The sequence below is a fragment of the Pleurodeles waltl genome, chromosome 8, assembly GCF_031143425.1.
Source record: "Pleurodeles waltl isolate 20211129_DDA chromosome 8, aPleWal1.hap1.20221129, whole genome shotgun sequence".
Classification (NCBI taxonomy): Eukaryota; Metazoa; Chordata; class Amphibia; order Caudata; family Salamandridae; genus Pleurodeles; species Pleurodeles waltl.
Window position 1 is genome coordinate 1249373636 of NC_090447.1, and position 24043 is coordinate 1249397678.

The 24043-nt window shown below is 45.3% G+C and overlaps 1 protein-coding gene across 4 annotated transcripts in view; it reads left to right on the forward strand.

Moving 5' to 3' along the window:
* LOC138250560 (uncharacterized) overlaps positions 1-24043 on the forward strand; it is a 454823-nt gene that overhangs the window by 429958 nt on the left and 822 nt on the right. The window lies entirely within an intron of this gene.

Below are 24043 nucleotides of genomic sequence, written 5' to 3' on the forward strand. Positions count from 1 at the left end.
GCCTCGTCCTTGGCCTCCCCCGCCACGAACGAATCTCACCACACCTCAAATCCCTTCACTGGCTCCCCGTAGACAAGAGAATCACATTCACGATCCTCATCCACGCACACAAATCCCTCCACAACACCGGCCCAACCTACCTCAATGAAAGGGTAAACTTCCACCCTCCCACATGCAACCTCCGATCAGCCGACCTCGCCCTAGCCACAGCCCCCCGCATCCTGCACACCACCACAGGAGGCAGGTCTTTCTCCTAACACGCCCCCAAAACCTGGAACTCCCTCCCAACCGAACTTCGCAAAACCAAAGACCTACTGGTCTTCAGAAAGAACCTCAAGACTTGGCTGTTCGACCAGTGACCCACCCTGGCCCCCCCCCCCTCCTGGTTTCACCCCCCTCAGCGCCTTGAGACCCCCACGGGTGAGTAGTGCGCTCTAACAATTTCCTTGATTGATTGATTGAATTGTAGGTGAGTCTGTTGGCGATACCATAGTTATTTCCTCTCGTTCTCACCTGTTTCCTGGAGAGGCATTTGAGTTTTCCTGGTTCCTTAGTATATCAGACAGCAGAAGACTTGTTACAAGGCCATACCGTTTGACTGGGGTGGTCTGGTGCAGGGAGGAGCTACTTAACCTATGTTAGGAAGTTGTTTTGATATTGATGTCCTTGTTGACCACCAAGAGCAGGAGAATTAAAAATTAGAGTATTCTTAAAATTGAACATGGACATTTTGGCCCAAACTCTAGAATGAAGAGGGACAGGCACGAAAAACACAGGCGTTGGAATTTTAGGCTATGGAAAGACAAAATGTACGCCAAATTATCTGTCCAAGAAGTGGAGTAGAGATGAAAATGCTGAAACTATTAACTGACATGAAAGCATGGCGTAGCTGTTAGGGTTGAGGTGTGTGGCTCAGAAAGTACCCAGAGGAATGTCATGTGTAATACCTTGCATTTGTAAGCTTAGAATAGTTATATAGAATCCATTGGAAGCTCCATACCTATGAATGTTATAGGCATATCGCATTGCTTATCCTAGATGTTAAGATTTTTAACACACCCTACATCTAGTAGGCCTGTTCCATTGAGCTCCATACTAGGTAGGGAGGTGTGCAGTTGCCCATGAAAGACTGTTCCCTTGTTCTCAAAAGAAAGGTGTGGACGGTCTTCTTGATGGCCTAGAGGCTGTAGCTGGTGGTCTACTCTATTACATATTACATACTGAAAGCATTTATTTCTTGTTGCTGTTCTGACCATTTGCAGGGATCAAGGTTTCATATTAGCGGCCTGCTAGTTGTCCCTCAAGTTAGTTATGCAATTGCTAAGTATCCTCCCTGAGTTCTTATTAGTGAGGTAAATGTTGGAAATTTGAGTCTGTAAGTGGGAATATAAATTATAAAGTCTCATCTGTAAGCTAACTCTATGGGAGGACTCCTACGAGGGTTTCAGCTGTGAGCCGACTTGCCATTTGCAGGGAGGTAGAAGGGATGGAGTAATTTTCTGAGATCTGACATGCTCAAATTTTGGTCCTGCGCCCCACTGCATACTCACTTCTTCCAGCCTTTCCATTTCATCTGTTTGAAGTTCAGAATACGTTACCTCCTGTTGAGTTGGATGACGGTCTGAGACATCACATCTCTGGGTATATCAATTTCACAACAATTGACTGAGTCAATAAATCCCAGTCAGGCAAGGGTCTTCATATTCTCTAGTTTTGTTTTCATGGGTTATCAGCGTAGTTGCAGGGTCAAGTAAACACCGTATAAGATGCCCAGTTTTTTCAGACAGGGTCTTGGGGCTAGGATTCTTTTGCATCGTTGAACAGTTTCCTGTGAGAAATCTTCAGAGATGAAGATGTTGGCTGTCATAAATTAAGGGGGCCATGGCAATTCGCTTCTGTGATGATCTGCCTTGTGTGCTGGTGTCGTAGTAAGCAAGCAATGTATTAATTTCTTAGCATGGTTCCTTATTACATTTGGAAGATCTGGATCTAAGTCTGTGGGCTCATTGCACTTCTAATGGAGGGTCAAATGTTAGGATAGTGGTTTCCGAAATGAAGGGCGCCTAGAAGGGTATAATGTCATTGCCTTCTAGTTTTTCTGATATCCCATGGAAATGTAAGTTATTTCAGCAGTTTTTATTTTCTAACTTCAGTCTTTCTTTGCGTGAAGCATTGTTCCCGTTCCCAGTGTATCAAGGTTGCTATTGTCCGTTCAGCTTGGGTAAGTCTGTCTTTGGGGGACTGAAGACAGTCTCATTAATCAACCCCTTGGGTGCCCAAGACGAGCTGGTCTCGCCCTCGGCCACTGCGCAACGGTGCAGTGAATGAGAGTAGCTCATCCTGCTATGGGCCCTCGGGGGAAGTGCTAGCACCCACCCCGAGGGCATGGCACCCCCATACCCTGGGCAGGGATGGAAGGGGAATCGCTTCCCCTTTCACCCCTGCCACTCCTGACCCTCCCCGTGCCATCTGATGACATCAGAGCACGATTGCATGCTGACCTCATCAGAGGCCTACCCCTCCGCACAGGAAGCTCAGCTTCCAGCGCGGATCGGAGGAGAAATGCAAGTGCATTTCTCCTCCGATCAATTGGAGGGGGCGAGACAGGGATGAAAGGAGAGGAAAGGCCTTTCCTCTCCTTTCATGTCTCTCTCAGCATTTCTGCTGCCCGATCGCGATGCGGGGGGCGAGTTGTGGGTTGGTGGCAGAAAGCCTACTAGATGCCAGAGAATTAAAAAAAAAAATTGTGGGCTGGTGGCTACCAACCAGTATGGGCATGGTTATGCCCCCACCCCAACTGAAGGGGTAACAGTTTTTCAGCTCTCCCCCGCACACTAAAACATCATATCACACGGCAAGCAAGAGGACATTTGATTATTTTGGATTTTGGTTTGACATTTTGGCCATGAGCGCTTGTGTAAACTCTCAAAATCATCTTGCGTGGAATGGTAAGGGCTGCACTTTTGGGATTTTGGGATGCTGCCATATATAAAAATCCACAAGACCTAGCCACATCTGAAAACTAAACATCTGGGTGAGCCCAGGGTGGTGTGCTTCACATGTACCCCGCACCATTTTCTTACCCACAAATACCCTGCAAATCTCCAACTTTGCTGGAAATCACACGTTTTGCCCTCATTTTTGTGGTGGAGCCTTCTGGAATCTGCAGGAATTCACAAAATTCCTACCATCCAGCATCTATACTGATAAAAATTCTGCCCCACTTGTCAGCCTAAAAATGTTTTTTTTCCCCTAACTGCCCTTTTGGAACTGCTTTGGTTCCCCCTCAATTTCAACATGTTTTTGGCTCTTCCCTGTCACGGGCACTTGGTGACGTATTATTTTTACCAGGAGACTGAGGGGAACATTGGGTGATAAGAAATTTGTCCCAGTGCGTTGATCCCACACAGAAATGTGGGACAAATGTGATTTTTTTTTTTTAGCCAAGTTTGAGGTTTGCTGAGGATTCTGGATAAGAAAACACTGGGGGATCCACGCAAGTCACACCTCCCTGGATTCCCTCGGGTGTCTAGATTTCAGAAATGTGTGGGTTTGGTAGGTTTCTCTATATGCCTGCTGATCCCGGGCACTAGGTCTACCCACACAAGTGAGGTACCATTGGGGGAACACTGGGTGGAAGGAAAATTTGTGGCTCCTCTCAGATTCCAGAACTTTCTGTCACCGAAATGTGAGGAAAAAGTGTTTTTTGGGCCAGATTTAGAGGTTTGCAAAATATTCTGGGTAACAGAACCTGGTGAGAGCCCCACAAGTCAGCCCCATCTTGGATTCCCCTAGGTGTCTAGTTTAAAAAAATGCACAGGTTTGGTAGGTTTTCCTAGGTGCCGGATGAGCTAGAAATCAAAATACACAGCTAGGCACTTTCCAAAAAACACATCAGTTTTCAATGTAAAAATGTGATGTGTCCATGTAGGCATTAGGCCTACCCATGCAAGTGAGGTACAATTTTTATCAGGACATTTGGGGGAAACACAGAATAGCAGAACAAGTGTTATGCCCCTTGTCTTTCTCTACTTTCTTTCTTCCAAACGTAAGGCAGTGTGTAAAAAAGACGTCTAATTGAGAAATGCCCTGTAATTCACATGCTAGTATGGGGACCCCGGAATTCAGAGATGTGCAAATAACCACTGCTTCTCAACACCTTATCTTGTGTCCATTTTGGAAACACAAAGGTTTCCTTGATACCTATTTTTCACCCTTTATATTTCATCAAATGAATTGCTGTATACCAGGTATACAAGGAAAACCCATTGTAAGGTGCAGCTCCTTTATTGGTTCTTGGAACTTAGGGTTCTTGATAAACCTACAAGCCCTATATATCCCCGCAACCAGAAGAGTCCAGCAGACGTAACGGTATATTGCTTTCACAAATCTGACAGCGCAGGAAAAAGTTAGAGTAAAGCGTGGAGAAAAATGGCTGTTTTTTTCAGCTCTATTTCAACATTGTTTTATTTCAGCTATTATTTTCTGTTGGAAAACCTTGTAGGAGCTACACAAATGAATCCTTGCTGACTTCAGAATTTTGTCTACTTTTTAGAAATGTTTAGCTCTCCAGGATCCAGCATTGGTTTCTTATCCATTTCTGTCACTAACTGGAAGGAGGCTAAAAGCACAAAAAATAGATAAAATGGGGTGTGTCCCAGTAAAATGCCATAATTGTGTTGAAAAATGTGGTTTTCTGATTCAAGTGTGCCTGTTCCTGAAAGCTGGGAAGATCAATCAATCAATCAATCATTAAATTTATAAAGCGCGCTATGTACCCGTTAGGGTTTCAAGGCGCTGAGGGGGAGGGGGGTGGGAGGGGCAGCTGCTATCGGTCGAAGAGCCATGTCTTGAGGAGTCTCCTGAGGGTGAGGAGGTCCTGGGTCTGGCGCAGGGAGGTCGGGAGAGAGTTCCAGGTCTTGGCGGCGAGGTAGGAGAAGGATCTGCCGCCGGAGGTCTTGCGTTGGATTCGGGGAACGATGGCGAGGGAGAGGTTGGCAGAGCGGAGTTGGCGGGAGGGGACGTAGAAGTTGAGTCTGTTGTTCAGGTAGGCGGGTCCGGCGTTGTGTAGTGCTTTGTGGCGTGGGTGAGAAGTTTAAAGGTGATCCTCTTGTCCACGGGGAGCCAGTGGAGGTCCTTCAGGTGGTGGGAGATGTGGCATCAGCGGGGTATGTCGAGGATCAGGCGGGCGGATGCGTTCTGGATGCGTTGGAGTCGTTGGATGTCTTTTGCTGGGATGCCTGTGTAGAGTGCGTTGCCGTAGTCAAGTCTGCTACTGATGAGGGCCTGGGTCACCGTTTTTCTGGTTTCCGTCGGGATCCACTTGTAGATTCTACGGAGCATGCGGAGGGTGTTGAAGCAGGAGGAGGAGACTGCGTTGACCTGTTTGGACATGGTAAGAGCGGAGTCGAGGATAAAGCCGAGGTTGCGTGCGTGGTTGGCTGGAGTAGGTGGGGGTCCCAGCGCGGTGGGCCACCAGGAGTCGTCCCAGGCCGAGGGAGAGCGTCCGAGGATGAGGACTTCCGTCTTATCGGAGTTTAATTTCAGGCGGCTCTTTCTCATCCACTCAGCGATGGATTTCAATCCCTCGTGGAGGTTGGCTTTGGTGGTGTGTGGATCTTTAGTAAGGGAGAGGATGAGCTGGGTGTCGTCGGCGTAGGAGAGGATGCTGAGGTTGTGCTGACGGGCCAGTTGTGCGAGGGGTGCCATGTAGACGTTGAACAGCGTAGGGCTTAGCGAGGAGCCTTGGGGGACGCCGCTGATGAGGTTGGTGGCTTCGGAGTGGAAGGGTGAGAGTCGGACTCTCTGGGTTCTGCCGGAGAGAAAAGAGGAGATCCAGTTGAGGGCTTTGTCTTGTATTCCGGCTTCGTGGAGACGAGTTAGTAGGGTGCGGTGGCAGACCGTATCGAAGGCAGCGGATAGGTCTAGGAGGATGAGGGCTGAAGTTTCGCCATTGTCCATTTGCTGTTTGATGTCGTCTGTGGCGGCGAGGAGTGCAGTCTCGGTGCTGTGATTGCGTCTGAATCCGGATTGGGAGGGGTCTAGGATGGCGTTGTCTTCGAGGTAGTGGGTGAGCTGGGCGTTGACGATCTTCTCGATGAACTTCGCTGGGAAGGGGAGGAGGGAGATCGGGCGGAAGTTTTTGAGGTCGTTGAGGTCAGCCTTGGGTTTCTTGAGGAGGGCTTGGATATCGGCGTGCTTCCAGCTATCCGGAAAGGTCGCGGTATCGAAGGATAGGTTGATGATCTTACGAAGTTGGGGGGCGCTGGTGGAGTCGGCTTTGTTGTAGACGTGGTGTGGGCAGGGGCCTGAGGGGGATCCTGAGTGGATGGAGTTCATGGTCTTTCGGGTTTCGGCGTTATCTACGTGGGTCCAGGTGGTGAGGCGGTCGGCGTAGGAGGAGTTGTCGGGGGTGGGGTCTGGCGGAGGTGTGGTGTTGAGGCTGTCGTGGATGGCGGCGATTTTCTGGTAGAAAAAGGTGGAGAGTGCGTCGCAGAGTTTCTGGGATGGGGGGACGTTGTTGACGTTGGCGCTGGGGTTGGAGAGCTCCTTCACGATGCAGAAGAGCTCCTTGCTGTCAATGGTGATTTTAGCACCGCAAACCCTTTGTTGATGCCAATTTCAGGGGAAAAATAACAAGTCTTCTTCTGCAGCCCTCTTTTCCCACTTTAAAAAAAACTTCATTTTTTCTGTATTTTGGCTAATTTATTGGTCTCCTTCAGGGGAACTCACAAACTCTGGGCACCTCTAGAATCTCTAGGATGTTGGGAAAAAAAGGACACAAATTTGGCGTGGGTAGCTTATGTGGACAAAAAGGTATGAGGGCCTAAGTGCGAACTGCCCCAAATAGCCAAAAAAAAGGCCTGGCAATGAAGGGCTTAAGGAAGGCAATATCTGACTCTATATAGAGGATATCTGCTTATGTTTTCGTAGTATTTTCCACTTTGGCCCTTGATGTCCTCAGGCTGTCAGTTATTTCAGAATACCTTCTAGGGCAGTGTCTTGCAGCATAGTACCTTGTTTGATATTATGTTTTTAAGCCTTTGTGACAAGACTTCAGTTAATAGAAGCTGTCTTGCTGGCTTAACATTCAGGTCGGTTGATCGGGGATGATTACGTTGAGTGTTGTTGCCATCGTTACTTGAGTCTGCATCATTCAGGGTGTGGATGGGTAGATAATGAGCAGGTTAGGGTGTTTGTCAATGCTGGGAGTGAGACTGAATGCCTGCTGAATGCATGCATGCTGATTACAGCGAGGGCAAGGTTGTTTAGTTTTGATGCAGGTAGTTTGGGATCCCTGAACATATTATGGAGAGTCACCTGTCTTTTCTAACGGAGAGGAGGCCTCCTGATTTAATGAGCTTTCTTCTGTGATATAGCTCAAAGATGATTTACTGAAGAGAAAATGCTGTCCTTACTTTAGAAAATGCTGATGGGAGCACAGTGTGGACAATATTAACAATCTGTGCCCATAGGGCTTTGACCACACTGCTATTCCGTTGTGTTTGGTGGAGGACTTGATCTGCTGTCCCAAGACTTCTCCTTTTGCAAGATGGCTGCTGCCAGGCCTCTTTGCCACCTCTCCTCCAGCCTATCTGACAGTGCTACGCAGGGCCTGCTACCCACACTTCTCGCGTCTATGCCCATGACTTTCTCCCCAGCCGGGAACTGTACTCGGCACTCACTGTTGTTGGTTCATGTGGGCCTGCCCATCAGATGCCCCAGTCTGCCCCAGCTGTAGGGCTCCACTTTGTACAGCACCCCTGATGCTCCACCATAAAGCCATCCCCACTGATTGCAGGGGCATCAGCGGCTGCTGCTCGCTCTCCTCTCTTTGGAAACGTAGGGGATCCTCTCTTCTTGTCAAGGAAGTATGGAATGGGGTCACTAAGAGTGGTCTGCAGCAGAGCTCCAAGGGAGTGCTACCATCTGTGCTCGCCTCCACCCCAAGAGATCTGTTCTGGAGCTGGCTGAAACTGATATGTTTCTGGTAGGAGGTACTCAGTGAAGTGAATAAGAATTTTAATTTAATCGCCCCAGAACCGCAGAATTGACTATCCAGTGATTCTGGAACTGCAATCTGCTATGGGCAAAAGATGACACTTGCTTCCTGGCTCTGAATCAATCCGTAGCCAAATAGCACAGAACTCATACCTTATACATCTTGGTGACTAAATGGAGAGTGAGTAAACCTCTGACAGTGGAGAAGTTAACACTTGCTAGAAACTTAGGGTTGGAGTATTCGACTTAAACTATGACCCCATCTTGTGATTTCTTGCAACTGATGTTTGTGAGCAAACATGTCTCTTATTTGAAGGCTATCCTTGTCATCCTGAGCTGACTGTCCTTGTTGTCTGACAGATATCCTCAAGGCAGCCCTAAACCACATGACGTGGGACTTTTAGTCTGTAAACCTGCAGCCCTCTGCTATCCTAGGAGCGATTTCAGAACAGTGCTGATTCTTAGCTTGTCTTTAGGTTCTTTAATGGGAGTTATGGAGAGGCTAGAGGATGGTTGATGTGAGTATGGTAACTTCATTCATTTTACCACCAACCCAGCTGGGTTTACGTGGTGGGACTTCGGTGTACATTCTCAGGTTTCATCACAAACTAGAAACATGTGGTTCGATGGCATCTGTCGCTGTAGATACGCATGTTTTGCAATAGCTCGCCATCTGGTGTTGGGCCGGAGTGTTACAAGTTGTTTTTCTTCGAAGAAGTCTTTCGAGTCACGGGACCGAGTGACTCCTCCTTTTGTCTCCATTGCGCATGGGCGTCGACTCCATCTTCGATTGTTTTTTTTCCGCCATCGGGTTCGGACGTGTTCCTGTCGCTCCGAGTTTCGGAACGGAAAAATAGCTAATTTCAGAAGATTTTCGTCGGTATTGTTGCGTTCGGGGTCGGCGTAGTTAGATTCAACACCGCGTCTAAGATCGAAGAGCTCCGGTGCCCTTCGGGGTAATTTTTTCGATCCCCCGTCGGGGCCTGGTCGGCCCGACCGCGTGCAGAAGAACGCCGATGGAACGGACCCCTTTCCGTTTCTGTCCCAAATGCCACAATAAATACCCCTATACAGACCAACACTTGGTCTGCAACCTGTGCCTGTCACCTGAGCACAGCGAAGACACCTGCGAGGCCTGTCGTGCGTTCCGGTCCCGAAAAACTCTCCGAGACCGTCAAGCCAGAAGACTTCAGATGGCGTCCGCGCCGACAGCCCACCGGGAGTTCGAGGAACAAGAAGAGGAGGGATCCTTTTCGATCCAAGAATCGGACTCCGAAGGATTTGACGATACACAAACTGTGAGTAGGACGTCGAAAACCACTCAAAAGAAGATTTACAAGGCCCAGGGGACGCCACTGCCATCAGGCCATGGCTCGACCCATAAATTCGGTGACCGACCGTCGGCACCGAAAAAGGCCCAAACAGTGCCGAGATCGTCCGACTCTGGTCGAGACACCGGCACGCAGCCTTCTCGGGACCGAGAAAGTGCTGGAGACAAGCATCGACACCGAGATACCGGTGTAGACACGGCTCGACGCCGAGACAGCGGCACCGAAGAAGATCGACGCCGAGAGGTTTCGGCCCCGAAAAAGAAAAAAGTCACCTCGGAGCCGAAAAAAGATGCAGACAGGGTTTCGGTGCCGAAACAAACTGCAACCGACCCAGTTTCAGGCTCTTATACAGAAGAGCACTCGCTAACCTCCCAAATGCAAAAGCATAGGTTTGAGGAAGAACTACACTCAACGGATGTAGACCATACGCAAAAGCGTATTTTCATACAGCAGGGGACAGGAAAAATAAGCACCCTTCCCCCTATTAGAAGAAAGAGAAGATTGGAGTTCCAAACTGAACAAACACCACAAACAAAAGTGGTGAAAAAAGTTACCCCACCACCCTCTCCTCCACCTGTGATTAACGTCTCACCAGCACAAATTCCATCACATTCCCCAGCTCACACCACCATGAGCCAGGGTGACCAAGATCAAGACGCATGGGACTTATACGACGCCCCAGTGTCAGATAACAGTCCGGAGGCATACCCTACGAAGCCATCTCCACCAGAGGACAGCACTGCATATTCTCAAGTGGTGGCTAGAGCAGCACAATTTCACAATGTAAGCCTCCACTCAGAACAGGTCGAGGATGACTTTTTATTCAACACACTCTCCTCCACCCACAGCTCCTACCAAAGCCTGCCTATGCTCCCTGGTATGCTCCGGCACGCAAAAGAAATCTTTAAGGAGCCGGTCAAAAGTAGAGCAATCACACCAAGAGTGGAAAAAAAGTATAAGGCGCCTCCTACAGACCCGGCTTTCATCACTACACAGCTGCCACCAGACTCTGTCGTTGTAGGAGCAGCTAGGAAAAGGGCCAACTCCCACACATCTGGAGATGCACCACCCCCAGATAAAGAAAGCCGCAAGTTCGATGCAGCTGGTAAAAGAGTCGCAGCACAAGCTGCAAACCAGTGGCGCATCGCTAACTCCCAGGCACTACTTGCGCGCTATGACAGAGCCCATTGGGATGAGATGCAACATCTCATTGACCATCTGCCCAAGGACCTACAAAATAGGGCAAAACAAGTGGTTGAGGAGGGACAGACCATTTCCAACAACCAAATCCGCTCCTCCATGGACGCTGCAGATACAGCTGCACGGACAATTAATACATCTGTAACTATCAGAAGGCATGCATGGCTCCGAACGTCTGGATTTAAACCAGAGATTCAGCAAGCAGTTCTCAATATGCCTTTTAACGAAAAAGAACTGTTCGGTCCAGAAGTGGACACAGCGATTGAGAAACTCAAAAAAGCCACGGACACTGCTAAAGCCATGGGCGCACTCTACTACCCGCAGAGCAGAGGGAATTACAGCACATTCCGTAAAACACCCTTTAGAGGGGGGTTTCGGGGTCAAAGCACATAAGCCAGCACCTCACAGGCAACACCGTCCAGTTACCAGGGACAGTACAGAGGAGGTTTTCGGGGACAATATAGAGGAGGGCAATTCCCTAGGAATAGAGGAAAATTTCAAAGCCCCAAAACCCCTACTACTAAGCAGTGACTCACATGTCACTCACCCCCTCCACACAACACCAGTGGGGGGAAGAATAAGTCATTATTACAAAGCATGGGAGGAAATCACTACAGACACTTGGGTTCTAGCAATTATCCAACATGGTTATTGCATAGAATTTCTACAATTCCCTCCAAACATACCACCAAAAGCACAAAATTTGACAAAACATCATTCCAATCTCCTGGAGATAGAAGTGCAGGCACTATTGCAAAAGAATGCAATCGAATTAGTGCCAAACACACAAATAAACACAGGAGTTTACTCACTGTACTTTCTGATACCAAAGAAGGACAAAACGCTGAGACCAATCCTAGACCTCAGAATAGTGAACACATTCATCAAATCAGACCACTTTCACATGGTCACACTACAAGAAGTATTACCATTGCTAAAACTACACGACTACATGTCAACTTTAGACCTCAAGGACGCGTATTTCCATATACCAATACACCCATCGCACAGGAAATACCTAAGGTTTGTATTCAAAGGAATACATTACCAATTCAAGGTACTGCCTTTCGGATTAACAACCGCACCAAGAGTCTTTACCAAATGTCTAGCGGTAGTCGCTGCACACATCAGAAGGCAGCAAATACATGTGTTCCCATATCTAGACGACTGGCTAATCAAGGCCCATTCGTTAATAGAGTGCTCAAATCACACAAATCAGATCATACAAACCCTCTTCAAACTAGGGTTCACCGTCAACTTCACGAAATCCAACATCCTGCCGTGCAAGGTACAACAATACCTAGGAGCCATAATAGACACAACAAAAGGAGTAGCCACTCCAAGTCCCCAAAGAATTCAAAATTTCAACACCATCATACAACGCATGTATCCAACACAAAAGATACAAGCAAAGATGATATTACAACTCCTAGGCATGATGTCTTCATGCATAGCCATTGTCCCAAACGCAAGACTGCACATGAGGCCCTTACAACAGTGCCTAGCATCACAGTGGTCTCAAGCACAGGGTCATCTTCTAGATCTGGTGTTCATAGACCGCCAAACTTACCTCTCGCTTCTGTGGTGGAACAACATAAATTTAAACAAGGGGCGGCCTTTCCAAGACCCAGTGCCACAATACGTAATAACAACAGATGCTTCCATGACAGGGTGGGGAGCACACCTCGATCAACACAGCATACAAGGACAATGGAACGTACATCAAACAAAACTGCATATAAATCACCTAGAACTACTAGCAGTTTTTCAAGCACTAAAAGCTTTCCAACCAATAATAGTTCACAAATACATTCTCGTCAAGACAGACAACATGACAACAATGTATTATTTAAACAAGCAAGGGGGGACACACTCCACGCAGTTAAGCCTGCTAGCACAAAAAATTTGGCGTTGGGCAATTCACAACCAAATTCGCCTAATAGCACAATTTATACCAGGGATCCAAAATCAACTCGCAGACAACCTCTCTCGAGATCACCAACAGGTCCACGAATGGGAAATTCACCCCCAAATTCTGAACACCTATTTCAAACTCTGGGGAACACCTCAAATAGACTTGTTTGCGACGAGGGAGAACGCAAAATGCCAAAACTTCGCATCCAGATACCCACACAAACAGTCCCAAGGCAATGCCCTATGGATGAACTGGTCAGGGATATTTGCTTACGCTTTTCCTCCTCTCCCTCTCCTTCCTTACCTGGTAAACAAACTCAGTCAAACAAACTCAAACTCATATTGATAGCACCAACTTGGGCAAGGCAACCCTGGTACACAACGCTGCTAGACCTATCAGTAGTACCCTACATCAAATTGCCCAACAGGCCAGATCTGTTGACACAACACAACCAAAAGATCAGACACCCAGATCCAGCATCGCTGAATCTAGCAATCTGGCTCCTGAGATCCTAGAATTCGGGCACTTACAACTTACCCAAGAATGTATGGAAGTCATAAAGCAAGCCAGAAGGCCATCCACCAGGCACTGCTATGCAAGTAAATGGAAGAGGTTTGTTTGCTACTGCCATATTAATCAAATACAACCTTTACACACAACTCCAGAACATGTAGTGGGCTACTTGCTTCACTTACAAAAATCTAACCTGGCTTTCTCTTCCATTAAAATACACCTTGCAGCAATATCTGCATACCTGCAGACTACCTATTCAACTTCCCTATATAAGATACCAGTCATTAAAGCATTCATGGAGGGCCTTAGGAGAATTATACCACCAAGAACACCACCTGTTCCTTCATGGAACCTAAATGTTGTCCTAACTAGACTTATGGGTCCACCTTTTGAACCCATGCACTCCTGCGAAATACAGTTCCTAACCTGGAAGGTTGCATTTCTCATCGCCATTACTTCCCTAAGAAGAGTAAGCGAGATTCAGGCGTTTACAATACAAGAACCTTTTATACAACTACACAAGAATAAGGTTGTCCTAAGGACTAATCCTAAATTTTTGCCAAAGGTTATTTCACCGTTCCATCTAAATCAAACAGTGGAACTTCCAGTGTTCTTTCCACAGCCAGATACCGTAGCTGAAAGGGCACTACATACATTAGATGTCAAAAGAGCATTAATGTATTACATTGACAGAACAAAGAACATCAGAAAGACTAAACAACTATTTATTGCATTTCAAAAACCTCATGCAGGAAACCCAATATCAAAACAAGGTATAGCCAGATGGATAGTTAAATGCATCCAAATCTGCTACCTTAAAGCTAAACGACAGCTGCCCATTACACCAAGGGCACACTCAACCAGAAAGAAGGGTGCTACCATGGCCTTTCTAGGAAACATCCCAATGCAAGAAATATGTAAGGCAGCCACATGGTCTACGCCTCACACATTCACCAAGCACTACTGTGTAGATGTGTTATCCGCACAACAAGCCACAGTAGGTCAAGCCGTATTAAGAACATTATTTCAAACTACTTCCACTCCTACAGGCTGAGCCACCGCTTTTAGGGAGATAACTGCTTACTAGTCTATGCAAAACATGCGTATCTACAGCGACAGATGCCATCGAACTGAAAATGTCACTTACCCAGTGTACATCTGTTCGTGGCATCAGTCGCTGTAGATTCGCATGTGCCCACCCGCCTCCCCGGGAGCCTGTAGCAGTTTGGAAGTTACCTTCAACTATTTGTATATGTATCATCTCAACCTTAAATAGGTACATACTTAGTCACTCCATTGCATGGGCACTATTACTACAATTCAACTCCTACCTCACCCTCTGCGGGGAAAAACAATCGAAGATGGAGTCGACGCCCATGCGCAATGGAGACAAAAGGAGGAGTCACTCGGTCCCGTGACTCGAAAGACTTCTTCGAAGAAAAACAACTTGTAACACTCCGGCCCAACACCAGATGGCGAGCTATTGCAAAACATGCGAATCTACAGCGACTGATGCCACGAACAGATGTACACTGGGTAAGTGACATTTTCATTTCTTCTCATATGGAAGAAACATAAAATATGAATATCGGCCATGCTATGAGGTTTTATTTTGTACCAAAGACTGTAAACTGGTTGAAGAATGTTTAAAGCCCCATTTTCCTATTGGATTATGTTTGGGGTTATTTCTTTCTATGAGATAAGAGACTACTCTGCTTGCAAGGTTTGTATTAACTGATTTGAATATGCTAATGTAGCTTTATAAAACCTGCATTGTGAGTTTTGATTCAATAGCATAATAGATTATACTGACTATACCTGTGGTTGAGGCCTTAAGCTTTTAATTTTAGTAAACAAGCCTTTCTGAGCCAGGTAACTAGAACTTGGAATAATGTGCAGCATATTAATATACGAATGCCACATACTTCAAAACTGTATCTCTGGTTTAGCAACGCATTAATTCTGTTAACACCACTCCCTTGCATGCAAGCCTTAAAGCTGACATTTATTTTGGCTAGATAGTCCTTTGTGATCCATTCACCTAATTAATATCTGATGGTGTCATAATTAAGTTAGCTCTTCCTTTAGGAAATAGGTTTCCAATATGTTAGACGAGGTGGAAAATCAATATAATGACAAATGACAGTAGTAACAACAGATGGGTTGGTTACGTCTCCCTTTTGTGACCTACCTACACCCCCAAACCCAGATTCTGTGGCTGAACCAAGGTTCTAATCCCTGCAGCTTTCAATACTTGGAAATTCTAGGGAATGGAGCTCACAAAAGGATTGACTAGAGCATAGCCTTGGATGTTTAAGATAGATATGCTTACATGTTTATTGAACTATGGTGCAGCGTGTAGTCCTAGCAGAGCTAGCTACAGTGGTTCACAAAGTTTTAATGTCAGTAAACCTATATCTAGGAGTATAGTAAGGAACTGGCTGCAAGTAAATGTTTGTTACCCTGCTCCTAACAGATAGTGTTCTGAGTAAAGCCATTGAACTGAAAGTGTTATAAAGAAACAGCTCCACGCCTGTCGGACTCCAGAGGAGGCTGGGCTGGGCCATTTCTCTGACATCCTGCGCGAAAGATACTGTTAGCTACATTCTTTATTTTATGGCCCTACATGCTATGTCCTAACAGGCTGTGTGTTAGCACAGGTGACTGTTTGCTGCACGCTTTTCCTCCCTGTCTTGACTCTATTGATAAAGTGCAAGTTTAAGTGGGAAAGGGGAAGCCTGCACATATGGCTCATGCCCACCCACCACAAAGAAAGGCCCCAAACCAGCAGGAGGGAACTGTGTTATGGACAGAATTGACAGGCTTTTGGAGAAAGTGGAGGAGATATTAAATCCTCCAGTTGACTCTGATTTAATGCCCTACAAATAATACCTCCCAGCCCTGTTAAGAAGAAAGGGCTAAAAAAAAAAAAGGGTTCTGGATATTTTTATTAAGATGAAGAACCAAGCCCTATGCTTCTGTGAAATATCTCTAAGAACATTACAGAATTCAATAACTGTTGATCAGCTTGGTTAATCTATATGTACCATGTGAAAATAGGTTTACTGCTCTCTATATTCAGGGAGAGAGCAAGATTGGTAGGGAAGAGAGAATAACCATTGGCCCTGATATCCTATCTAGTGTGTCCCCAAATGTAGATAAACTACTGGAGGTGATTTAGTCGTTGGGGGGGGACTAGATCAGGGATCTGAGATTCATCTTAAAAACTCTGGAGGGCAAAATTGACAAGATCTTAGTGTTAGAGTGCCACCAAAGTTATTTCGCCTCTCAAGGTCTATGGGGAAAATAAGATTTCAACCCCTCATAATCTGTCCTTCAGCACAAGTGAAAATGCCCTCAAGTTCCTGCGTTTCTCACTCAGTACAGGATTGTGTGGAGCAGCCATCTTCCCCTTACCTCAAAACTAGACGATTAGAAGAGACTACTTATAAGTAGTCACTTCACCCAGGGAAGGGGGCATGGGATGGATAGCTTTGGCCCAAAATAGGGTAACTCAAGGAAGTTAGAGATATGTAGGAGGGGGACCAAATGGGGAAAGCATTGACCATGACAGACTTTCTCACTCTTACAACCACCAAAGGGGATGGTTAGTGCTAAGTAGAATTGATTTATGTAGAGCACCACTTCTGAACCAGGGCCAGATTTTCCTATCCCAGGTTCCCAAAGTCGCTTGAGGGCGTAGGGAAGATCAGGATTCCCTATCCAACAAAGTCATCTATTGGTTCCAGAGTGTCAAATGCTGTTGAATCACTAGGAGCAATACTATGAGTCCTGAGCAGATTGAGACCCCAGCTAATTCCTGTGACTTGGTGAAAGTGGTTTTGTAGGAAAAAGATTTGGTCAACAGTCTTATGTCCATGGATGCTTATAGAATATGTAGTGCAAATACACAGATCCATATTAAATATAGAGGTGGCCAACATGATCCTAGACTAGCATCCCTGGGATCAACTAGAATAGCAGGTTCAGTGATGTTAATTGACTGAGCAAATCTGCCACTGGGAAGAGCCTGTAGATAGCCAATTCAGTGAGTTACAAGCTGTAGCAACAATGGCTAGGGAAAAAGCATAACACAATTAGACTATGGGGGTCATTCCGACCCTGGCGGCCGGTGGTTTGCTGGCGGGAACACCGCCAACAGGCTGCCGGTTTCCCGCCAGCAAGTATGACCGTGGCGCAAAAGCCACGGCCATACCGCCGGCCCCTCCATTTTCCCGCCAGGTTTCCGCCTGGCGGGCATAATCCCCAGGGCAGCGGTGCAAGCACCGCTGCCCTGGGGATTATGAGTCCCCGACCGCCAGCCTGTCCGTGGCGGTAGACACCGCCATGGAAAGGCTGGCGGTAAGGGGACGCACGTGGCCCCTGGGGGCCCCTGCACTGCCCATGCACTTGGCATGGGCAGTGCAGGGGCCCCCAGGCATAGCCCCGTCGCGCATTTCCGCTGGGCCAGCGGAAATGTCGGAATAGGGAGGCATGAATACCGCCGGCAATGGCGGTATTCTGTCTCCCCCGGCCTCGGCGGTCTGGAAGAAAGACCGCCGAGGTCGGAATGACCACCTATGTGCCATTAGCTTTCCTGGTGGATAGTGGCAAGGTCAGTCCCCCTATTGGCTCCAGATAGGTCTGTCAGTTCCTATTTACTGGAGGGGCACTTACTCCTAGTAACCAGGCAATCCCTCAAGACTGCACCAAAAAGCCAATTATAATTCTGTTGTGGAGTGTGGCTGGGATAGGGTCCAAATTTGGGGATACAGACTGGGGCAGTTAATGGATGAGTATGCTATCTGTCTCCTATAGGAGACCTGGAGCACCTCCCTAGTTATTAGATATGGGTACACCTCATTCTGCGCCCAGGCAACCTAGTGAACGAGGGGAAGACCTTCAGGGGGCCTGGCAGTATGGATAAGGACAGAATTGCAATGCTAAATAACAGTCCTTCCAGCTACATCCTTGGATGTGTTGGCAGTCAGGGTGGACTTTTACAGAGGCAAGTCCCTGGTGCAATTTCATGTGTACAACTGGGTTGACTGTCGAAGTGAGAAAATGAAAACTATAAGCATCATAAAGGATTTCCTCACACAATATAAGGGAAAAGGGGAGGTTATAGTTGCTGGTGATCTAAACCTCCCATTTGAACCTTTTGTGTCTCTCGACCAAAATCTAAGAGCTGAACAGGATTCAAAATTGGGAATTCCCCCCATAGATCTTCCTATACTGAAACGGTCACTAAGAGCAGCACAGCTGCTCACACTAACCTTTAAAATTCAATATTAGAGCAGCTAATGGGAGAACTGTGTCAGACACTGAGGGCAGGCAAACGTTTAACAGACCATGCCACACATGTCAAATTGACTACTTCTTAATCAGCTTAAAGGGTTGGCAATTGGTGCATGATTTGGTGGTTATTGAAAGGGCTGACATTGACCACAATGCCCTTAGTCTGTCATTTTTTGGTACCCTAGCTAATGCCCCGCCCCCCAAACTCAAAGCTGTGCACAAGTCAGGGACATTGCACTCTCGGGTAATGGTAAAGTCATTAGGTTGGGTTGGGCCAAAAAGCACCAGAGGTCCTGGAGCTAATGACTATAATAAGTTTAGGGAGCAGGTAGAGATACTGAATAGCCTGACCTTGAAGGAAAGGGGCTTGATTATGGAAAAGAGCCATGAAGCACTTTTTACTAATATAAGAGATCTTTTGGTGCAGGATATCAAGCATGCTCCTAGGACTCAGAAGGAAGCTCCCTGGTACACCAAATCCTGTACGGAAGCCAAAGTGGGACTTCTGTTAGCAGCTAAAATTAAAAATAGGCCCTAGTTTGTGCTGTGAAGGGTAAACTATAAAAATGAACTGGTAAATGCAAGGAGGAACTTGGAAAATGCACTCTGGGATGATTTGGCCATGATTACTAAGGGTAATGCAAAGTACTGGACCACTCTGGTGTTGAAAGATATCGGTGGTAGGAAGGCAGTATAATTTTTTGTGCAACCTCAGGACTGGTAACTCATTTGAGCAACTTGTATTCTTGTAGGGAGGACACAGCATGGGTGATGGATATTGATCCCGTGTTGTCAGCCAAACTAAAACATTAAAATACCATGGAATTTGAGTATACGGAGTTGGTAGAGGTAATTATGTATAGTCCTTTACCAAAAGCACCAGGCCCAGATGGGATCCCAAATGAACTGTACAAGTCGCAGCTGGAGGTTTGGAGTTCCTTTATGAACCATCTTTAAAAAGGTTATTTTATAAGGTATGAAGATCCACGCCACCTGGTTCACTGCAGAGATTATCCTCATTTATAAGAAGAGCCAGCATAATGTGCCAAGCAACTATCACTCACTTTAATTGATGCTCCACAGAAGATTTTCTATAAGCAAGTTTTAGCCCACCTGTTACATTGGATAGAGGAGAATAATGTAATATCTGAATTCCATGTGGGGTTCAGAAGTGGTATCAGCACTGTCAACCCAGTGTTCCGATTTAATTGTCTTTTCTGGAAGACTGTAGCCGTCAACAGGTGTCGACTATTTGTTGCCTTTGACTTGTGGGCAGCTATTAATCTAGTCCTGAGAGCAACACTCTGGTCAGTCCTAGATAAGATTGACATCCCGTCCAACCTGTTGGCAATCCTTGTCTGGCTTTATGAAGACATCTATACAAGGATCAGGTGGGGGAGCAGGGGCAACTCAATGACCCTATAAGAGTTTTGCAGGGGGCCAGGCAGGGTTGCGTTCCAGCCCCTGCACTGTTTTCATTATCTATAAATAATGTAGTGGGGTGGCTAGACAGAGACTGATGTGACTCACCCAGAGAAGCAGACAGAAGTCTCTGCTTTACTATTTGCATATGACACACTGCTGAGCTCTAAATCATTCAAAGATCTACAGCAGCTCCTGAACGATTTTCATTATTTTTTCTAGGAGCGTGGGTTAGAGCTTAACAGCTCTTAAATGACATTTATGGTATTTAATCCTGGGAAAAGTAAAAACTACAAATGTAAGTTGTTTACTAACAGTGTCCCTTTAGAACAGGTTCCTAATTTTGATTATCTAAGGATATGATTAACACCAAACCTGGATTGGTTCATGGAGATACAAAACACACACTGCTTTTTGCTACACTACACTGCAAGATTGGTAAAGATTTTTAATAAAACTACTTCAAAGAGAGCTGCTCCAACCATAGAAATCTACAATCTGAAGACTTTGGGAGCCGTCTAGTATGGCTTTGAGATTTGTTGTCACGCTCATTGCAGTATTTTAATATTAGTAACAAATAATTGTATTAGGTCCTTCTTTGCGCTCCCAAAGAATTCACCCCTGACCTAACTTCTTTAAATCTCTCTGTGACATTTAGAAAAAACTCTTGGAAAACTACGTATTGGCCTTTGCTCTACTAATATAGGCTGTGGTCTTTGTCCACTCTAGAATCATATAGGAAACCCATAAGGGATCTTGCAGCCATACCTGGTGCCTTCAAAATACCATGGTTAATATATGTTAGAGCTACCTTAAGGAAGTTGGGACTGGAAAAGCTTTGGGTAAACCCGGAGGAATTGATTTCCATTGCTAAAATGGCCATCAAATCGACCTACTGGCAGTATGTATCTCTAGGAACTGTTCATAGTAATTAGAGGCACCTTAACTACAGAATTTACTAACTTTAAAATGCTCCCTGAGTATGAAAAAACAATTGATGAAATTATGCCCCCTTTGGCTCCGAAGTTATTACAATTTAGGCATCAATCTACTAGAGACTTTGTACTAAGTGGGATAAAGCACAACATGTGGGTGACAAGTATCCAGTGTATCGAGGACCTTCCGGGACCATACCCCATATTTTTTATTGCCCTGCTTATGACCTCCAGAGGGAAAATGGTTACTGCCTTTTTGTAGGAATTTGGGCACTAGGATGTACAGGGAGTGCAGAATTATTAGGCAAGTTGTATTTTTGAGGATTAATTTTATTATTGAACAACAACCATGTTCTCAATGAACCCAAAAAACTCATTAATATCAAAGCTGAATATTTTTGGAAGTAGTTTTTAGTTTGTTTTTAGTTTTAGCTATGTTAGGGGGATATCTGTGTGTGCAGGTGACTATCACTGTGCATAATTATTAGGCAACTTAACAAAAAAAAATATATACCCATTTCAATTATTTATCATTACCAGTGAAACCAATATAACATCTCAACATTCACAAATATACATTTCTGACATTCAAAAACAAAACAAAAACAAATCAGTTACCAATATAGCCACCTTTCTTTGCAAGGACACTCAAAAGCCTGCCATCCATGGATTCTGTCAGTGTTTTGATCTGTTCACCATCAACATTGCGTGCAGCAGCAACCACAACCTCCCAGACACTGTTCAGAGAGGTGTACTGTTTTCCCTCCTTGTAAATCTCACATTTGATGATGGACCACAGGTTCTCAATGGGGTTCAGATCAGGTGAACAAGGAGGCCATGTCATTAGATTTCCTTCTTTTATACCCTTTCTTGCCAGCCACGCTGTGGAGTACTTGGACGCGTGTGATGGAGCATTGTCCTGCATGAAAACCATGTTTTTCTTGAAGGATGCAGACTTCTTCCTGTACCACTGTTTGAAGAAGGTGTCTTCCAGGAACTGGCAGTAGGACTGGGAGTTGAGCTTGACTCCATCCTCAACCCGAAAAGGCCCCACAAGCTCATCTTTGATGATCCCAGCCCAAACCAGTACTCCCCCTCACCTTGCTGGCGTCTGAGTCGGACTGGAGCTCTCTGCCCTTTACCAATCCAGCCACGGGCCCATCCATCTGGCCCATCAAGACTCACTCTCATTTCATCAGTCCATAAAACCTTAGAAAAATCAGTCTTGAGATATTTCTTGGCCCAGTCTTGACATTTCAGCTTGTGTGTCTTGTTCAGTGGTGGTCGTCTTTCAGCCTTTCTTACCTTGGCCATGTCTCTGAGTATTGCACACCTTGTGCTTTTGGGCACTCCAGTGATGTTGCAGCTCTGAAATATGGCCAAACTGGTGGCAAGTGGCATCGTGGCAGCTGCACGCTTGACTTTTCTCAGTTCATGGGCAGTTATTTTGCGCCTTGGTTTTTCCACACGCTTCTTGCGACCCTGTTGACTATTTTGAATGAAACGCTTGATTGTTCGATGATCACGCTTCAGAAGCTTTGCAATTTTAAGAGTGCTGCATCCCTCTGCAAGATATCTCACTATTTTTGACTTTTCTGAGCCTGTCAAGTCCTTCTTTTGACCCATTTTGCCAAAGGAAAGGAAGTTGCCTAATAATTATGCACACCTGATATAGGGTGCTGATGTCATTAGACCACACCCCTTCTCATTACAGAGATGCACATCAACTAATATGCTTAATTGGTAGTAGGCTTTCGAGCCTATACAGCTTGGAGTAAGACAACATGCATAAAGAGGATGATGTGGTCAAAATACTCATTTGCCTAATAATTCTGCACTCCCTGTATTAAGAAGCATGTTACGATGTTAAGGATGGATAGTTCCGGGTCAGTGGTATTCACTGCAGCGAGATACCTCTTGGCTGCCTGAATCTGGCATAGAAAGCGCATCCTTGTAAGCAAACAGGAACTGTCACAATAACTATGTGGGTGGACTTGGTTGAGTTTTTTGCTCTTTTTTACCTAACGTCACCTCTCGTAGGTAGCCCACCATAGATTTTAAACTTTTTTATTATTTATTGTATTATTATTGTATTAAATTATTTATAGAGCCCATTCCGGCAAAAGCATTGAAGCGCTATACATACCATAAATAAAGAAAAACGAACACAAACTATCCCTAAAATTTAATTTGCAAAGAGCCAGGTTTTAAGACTTTTCCTAAATACTAAATATCTTTAATACTTGTTTTCTATCTTTTAAATTTCCAGTCGTGTTCTTACCTTAATCCAGTGGTTCCCAAACATTTGACTTCTGTGGACCCCCATTTATCATTACTGAAACCCGGGGATGCACACCGAGTCATTACTGGCAGTCGGGCACCCTGGCCTAAACATTGTTGTTGATTTGAATCGCAAAATAATACACAACAATACAGAAATAAGCATTCATCAAACACATACACAAATGATAACACGTTTAAGTTAATTTGCAAAAATATCAATAAAAAATAAAAAATTTAATAGCAACGTCGGACCTTTTCGAAATTCAGTTGAAGTCTCACATCGTCCATACTGTATCCTGTTTGATGCACCTGCACTGCTCCCACGAATCAATCTGAGGAAACTAATTTAATTTTTAGCCTCCGAGTTCAAATTCCTTGACATTTACAGTATGTTTTAAAATGTTCAATTGTACATTTAGCCACTTTATATACTCTTTATACACTGTTAATATTATTTAATTTTCTAAGCAGTTGCGGACCACCTGAGGAGCCTTTGTGGACCCCCAAGGCTCCCCCAGACCACAAGTTGCGAACCACTGCCTTAATCTGTTTTTATTTTGATATATGTTGCAAAGAGATTGAACAAAAAATTGCATTTTGATGTTTTATGGTCCATTGCTATTTTTGCACATTTTTGGGTCTAAAGACTGTATAATCTGGTCCGTATGTGAGTGCAAGAAGAATCTTCACTTTATATGAACAGTTCCATTGTTTTGCGATTTAGGGATCAGTAAGATATTTTGTACATATTAAAATCTGTTCCCTTAGTACACTACATTTTTAGTTGGGTGGCTTGTCAATCCCCTAGATAGACTCTTGTGTTGGTTTTACATGATTTGAATGTGACCGTTGTAAAATGTATAAAGGCTTTGTATCTGGTGCTGTGGGGAATAGGGGAACGTTCCTGATATCCTGTATGAAATATCATGGATCCAAGAGTACAATGTTTGTTCCTTGAGATTTTTGATCTGTACGGTATTTATGGATATTGATTGGATGGTTTAAATATGTTTTTGAATCTGCATTTTAATGATCCTTGGTTGATTTAAATAAAGTTTTATAATGATGAAATGACCAAAAGTAAATACACTTTGCTGTTAGGAAAAAAAACTGTTCACCGCTAATAACATCAACGTAACATTCTT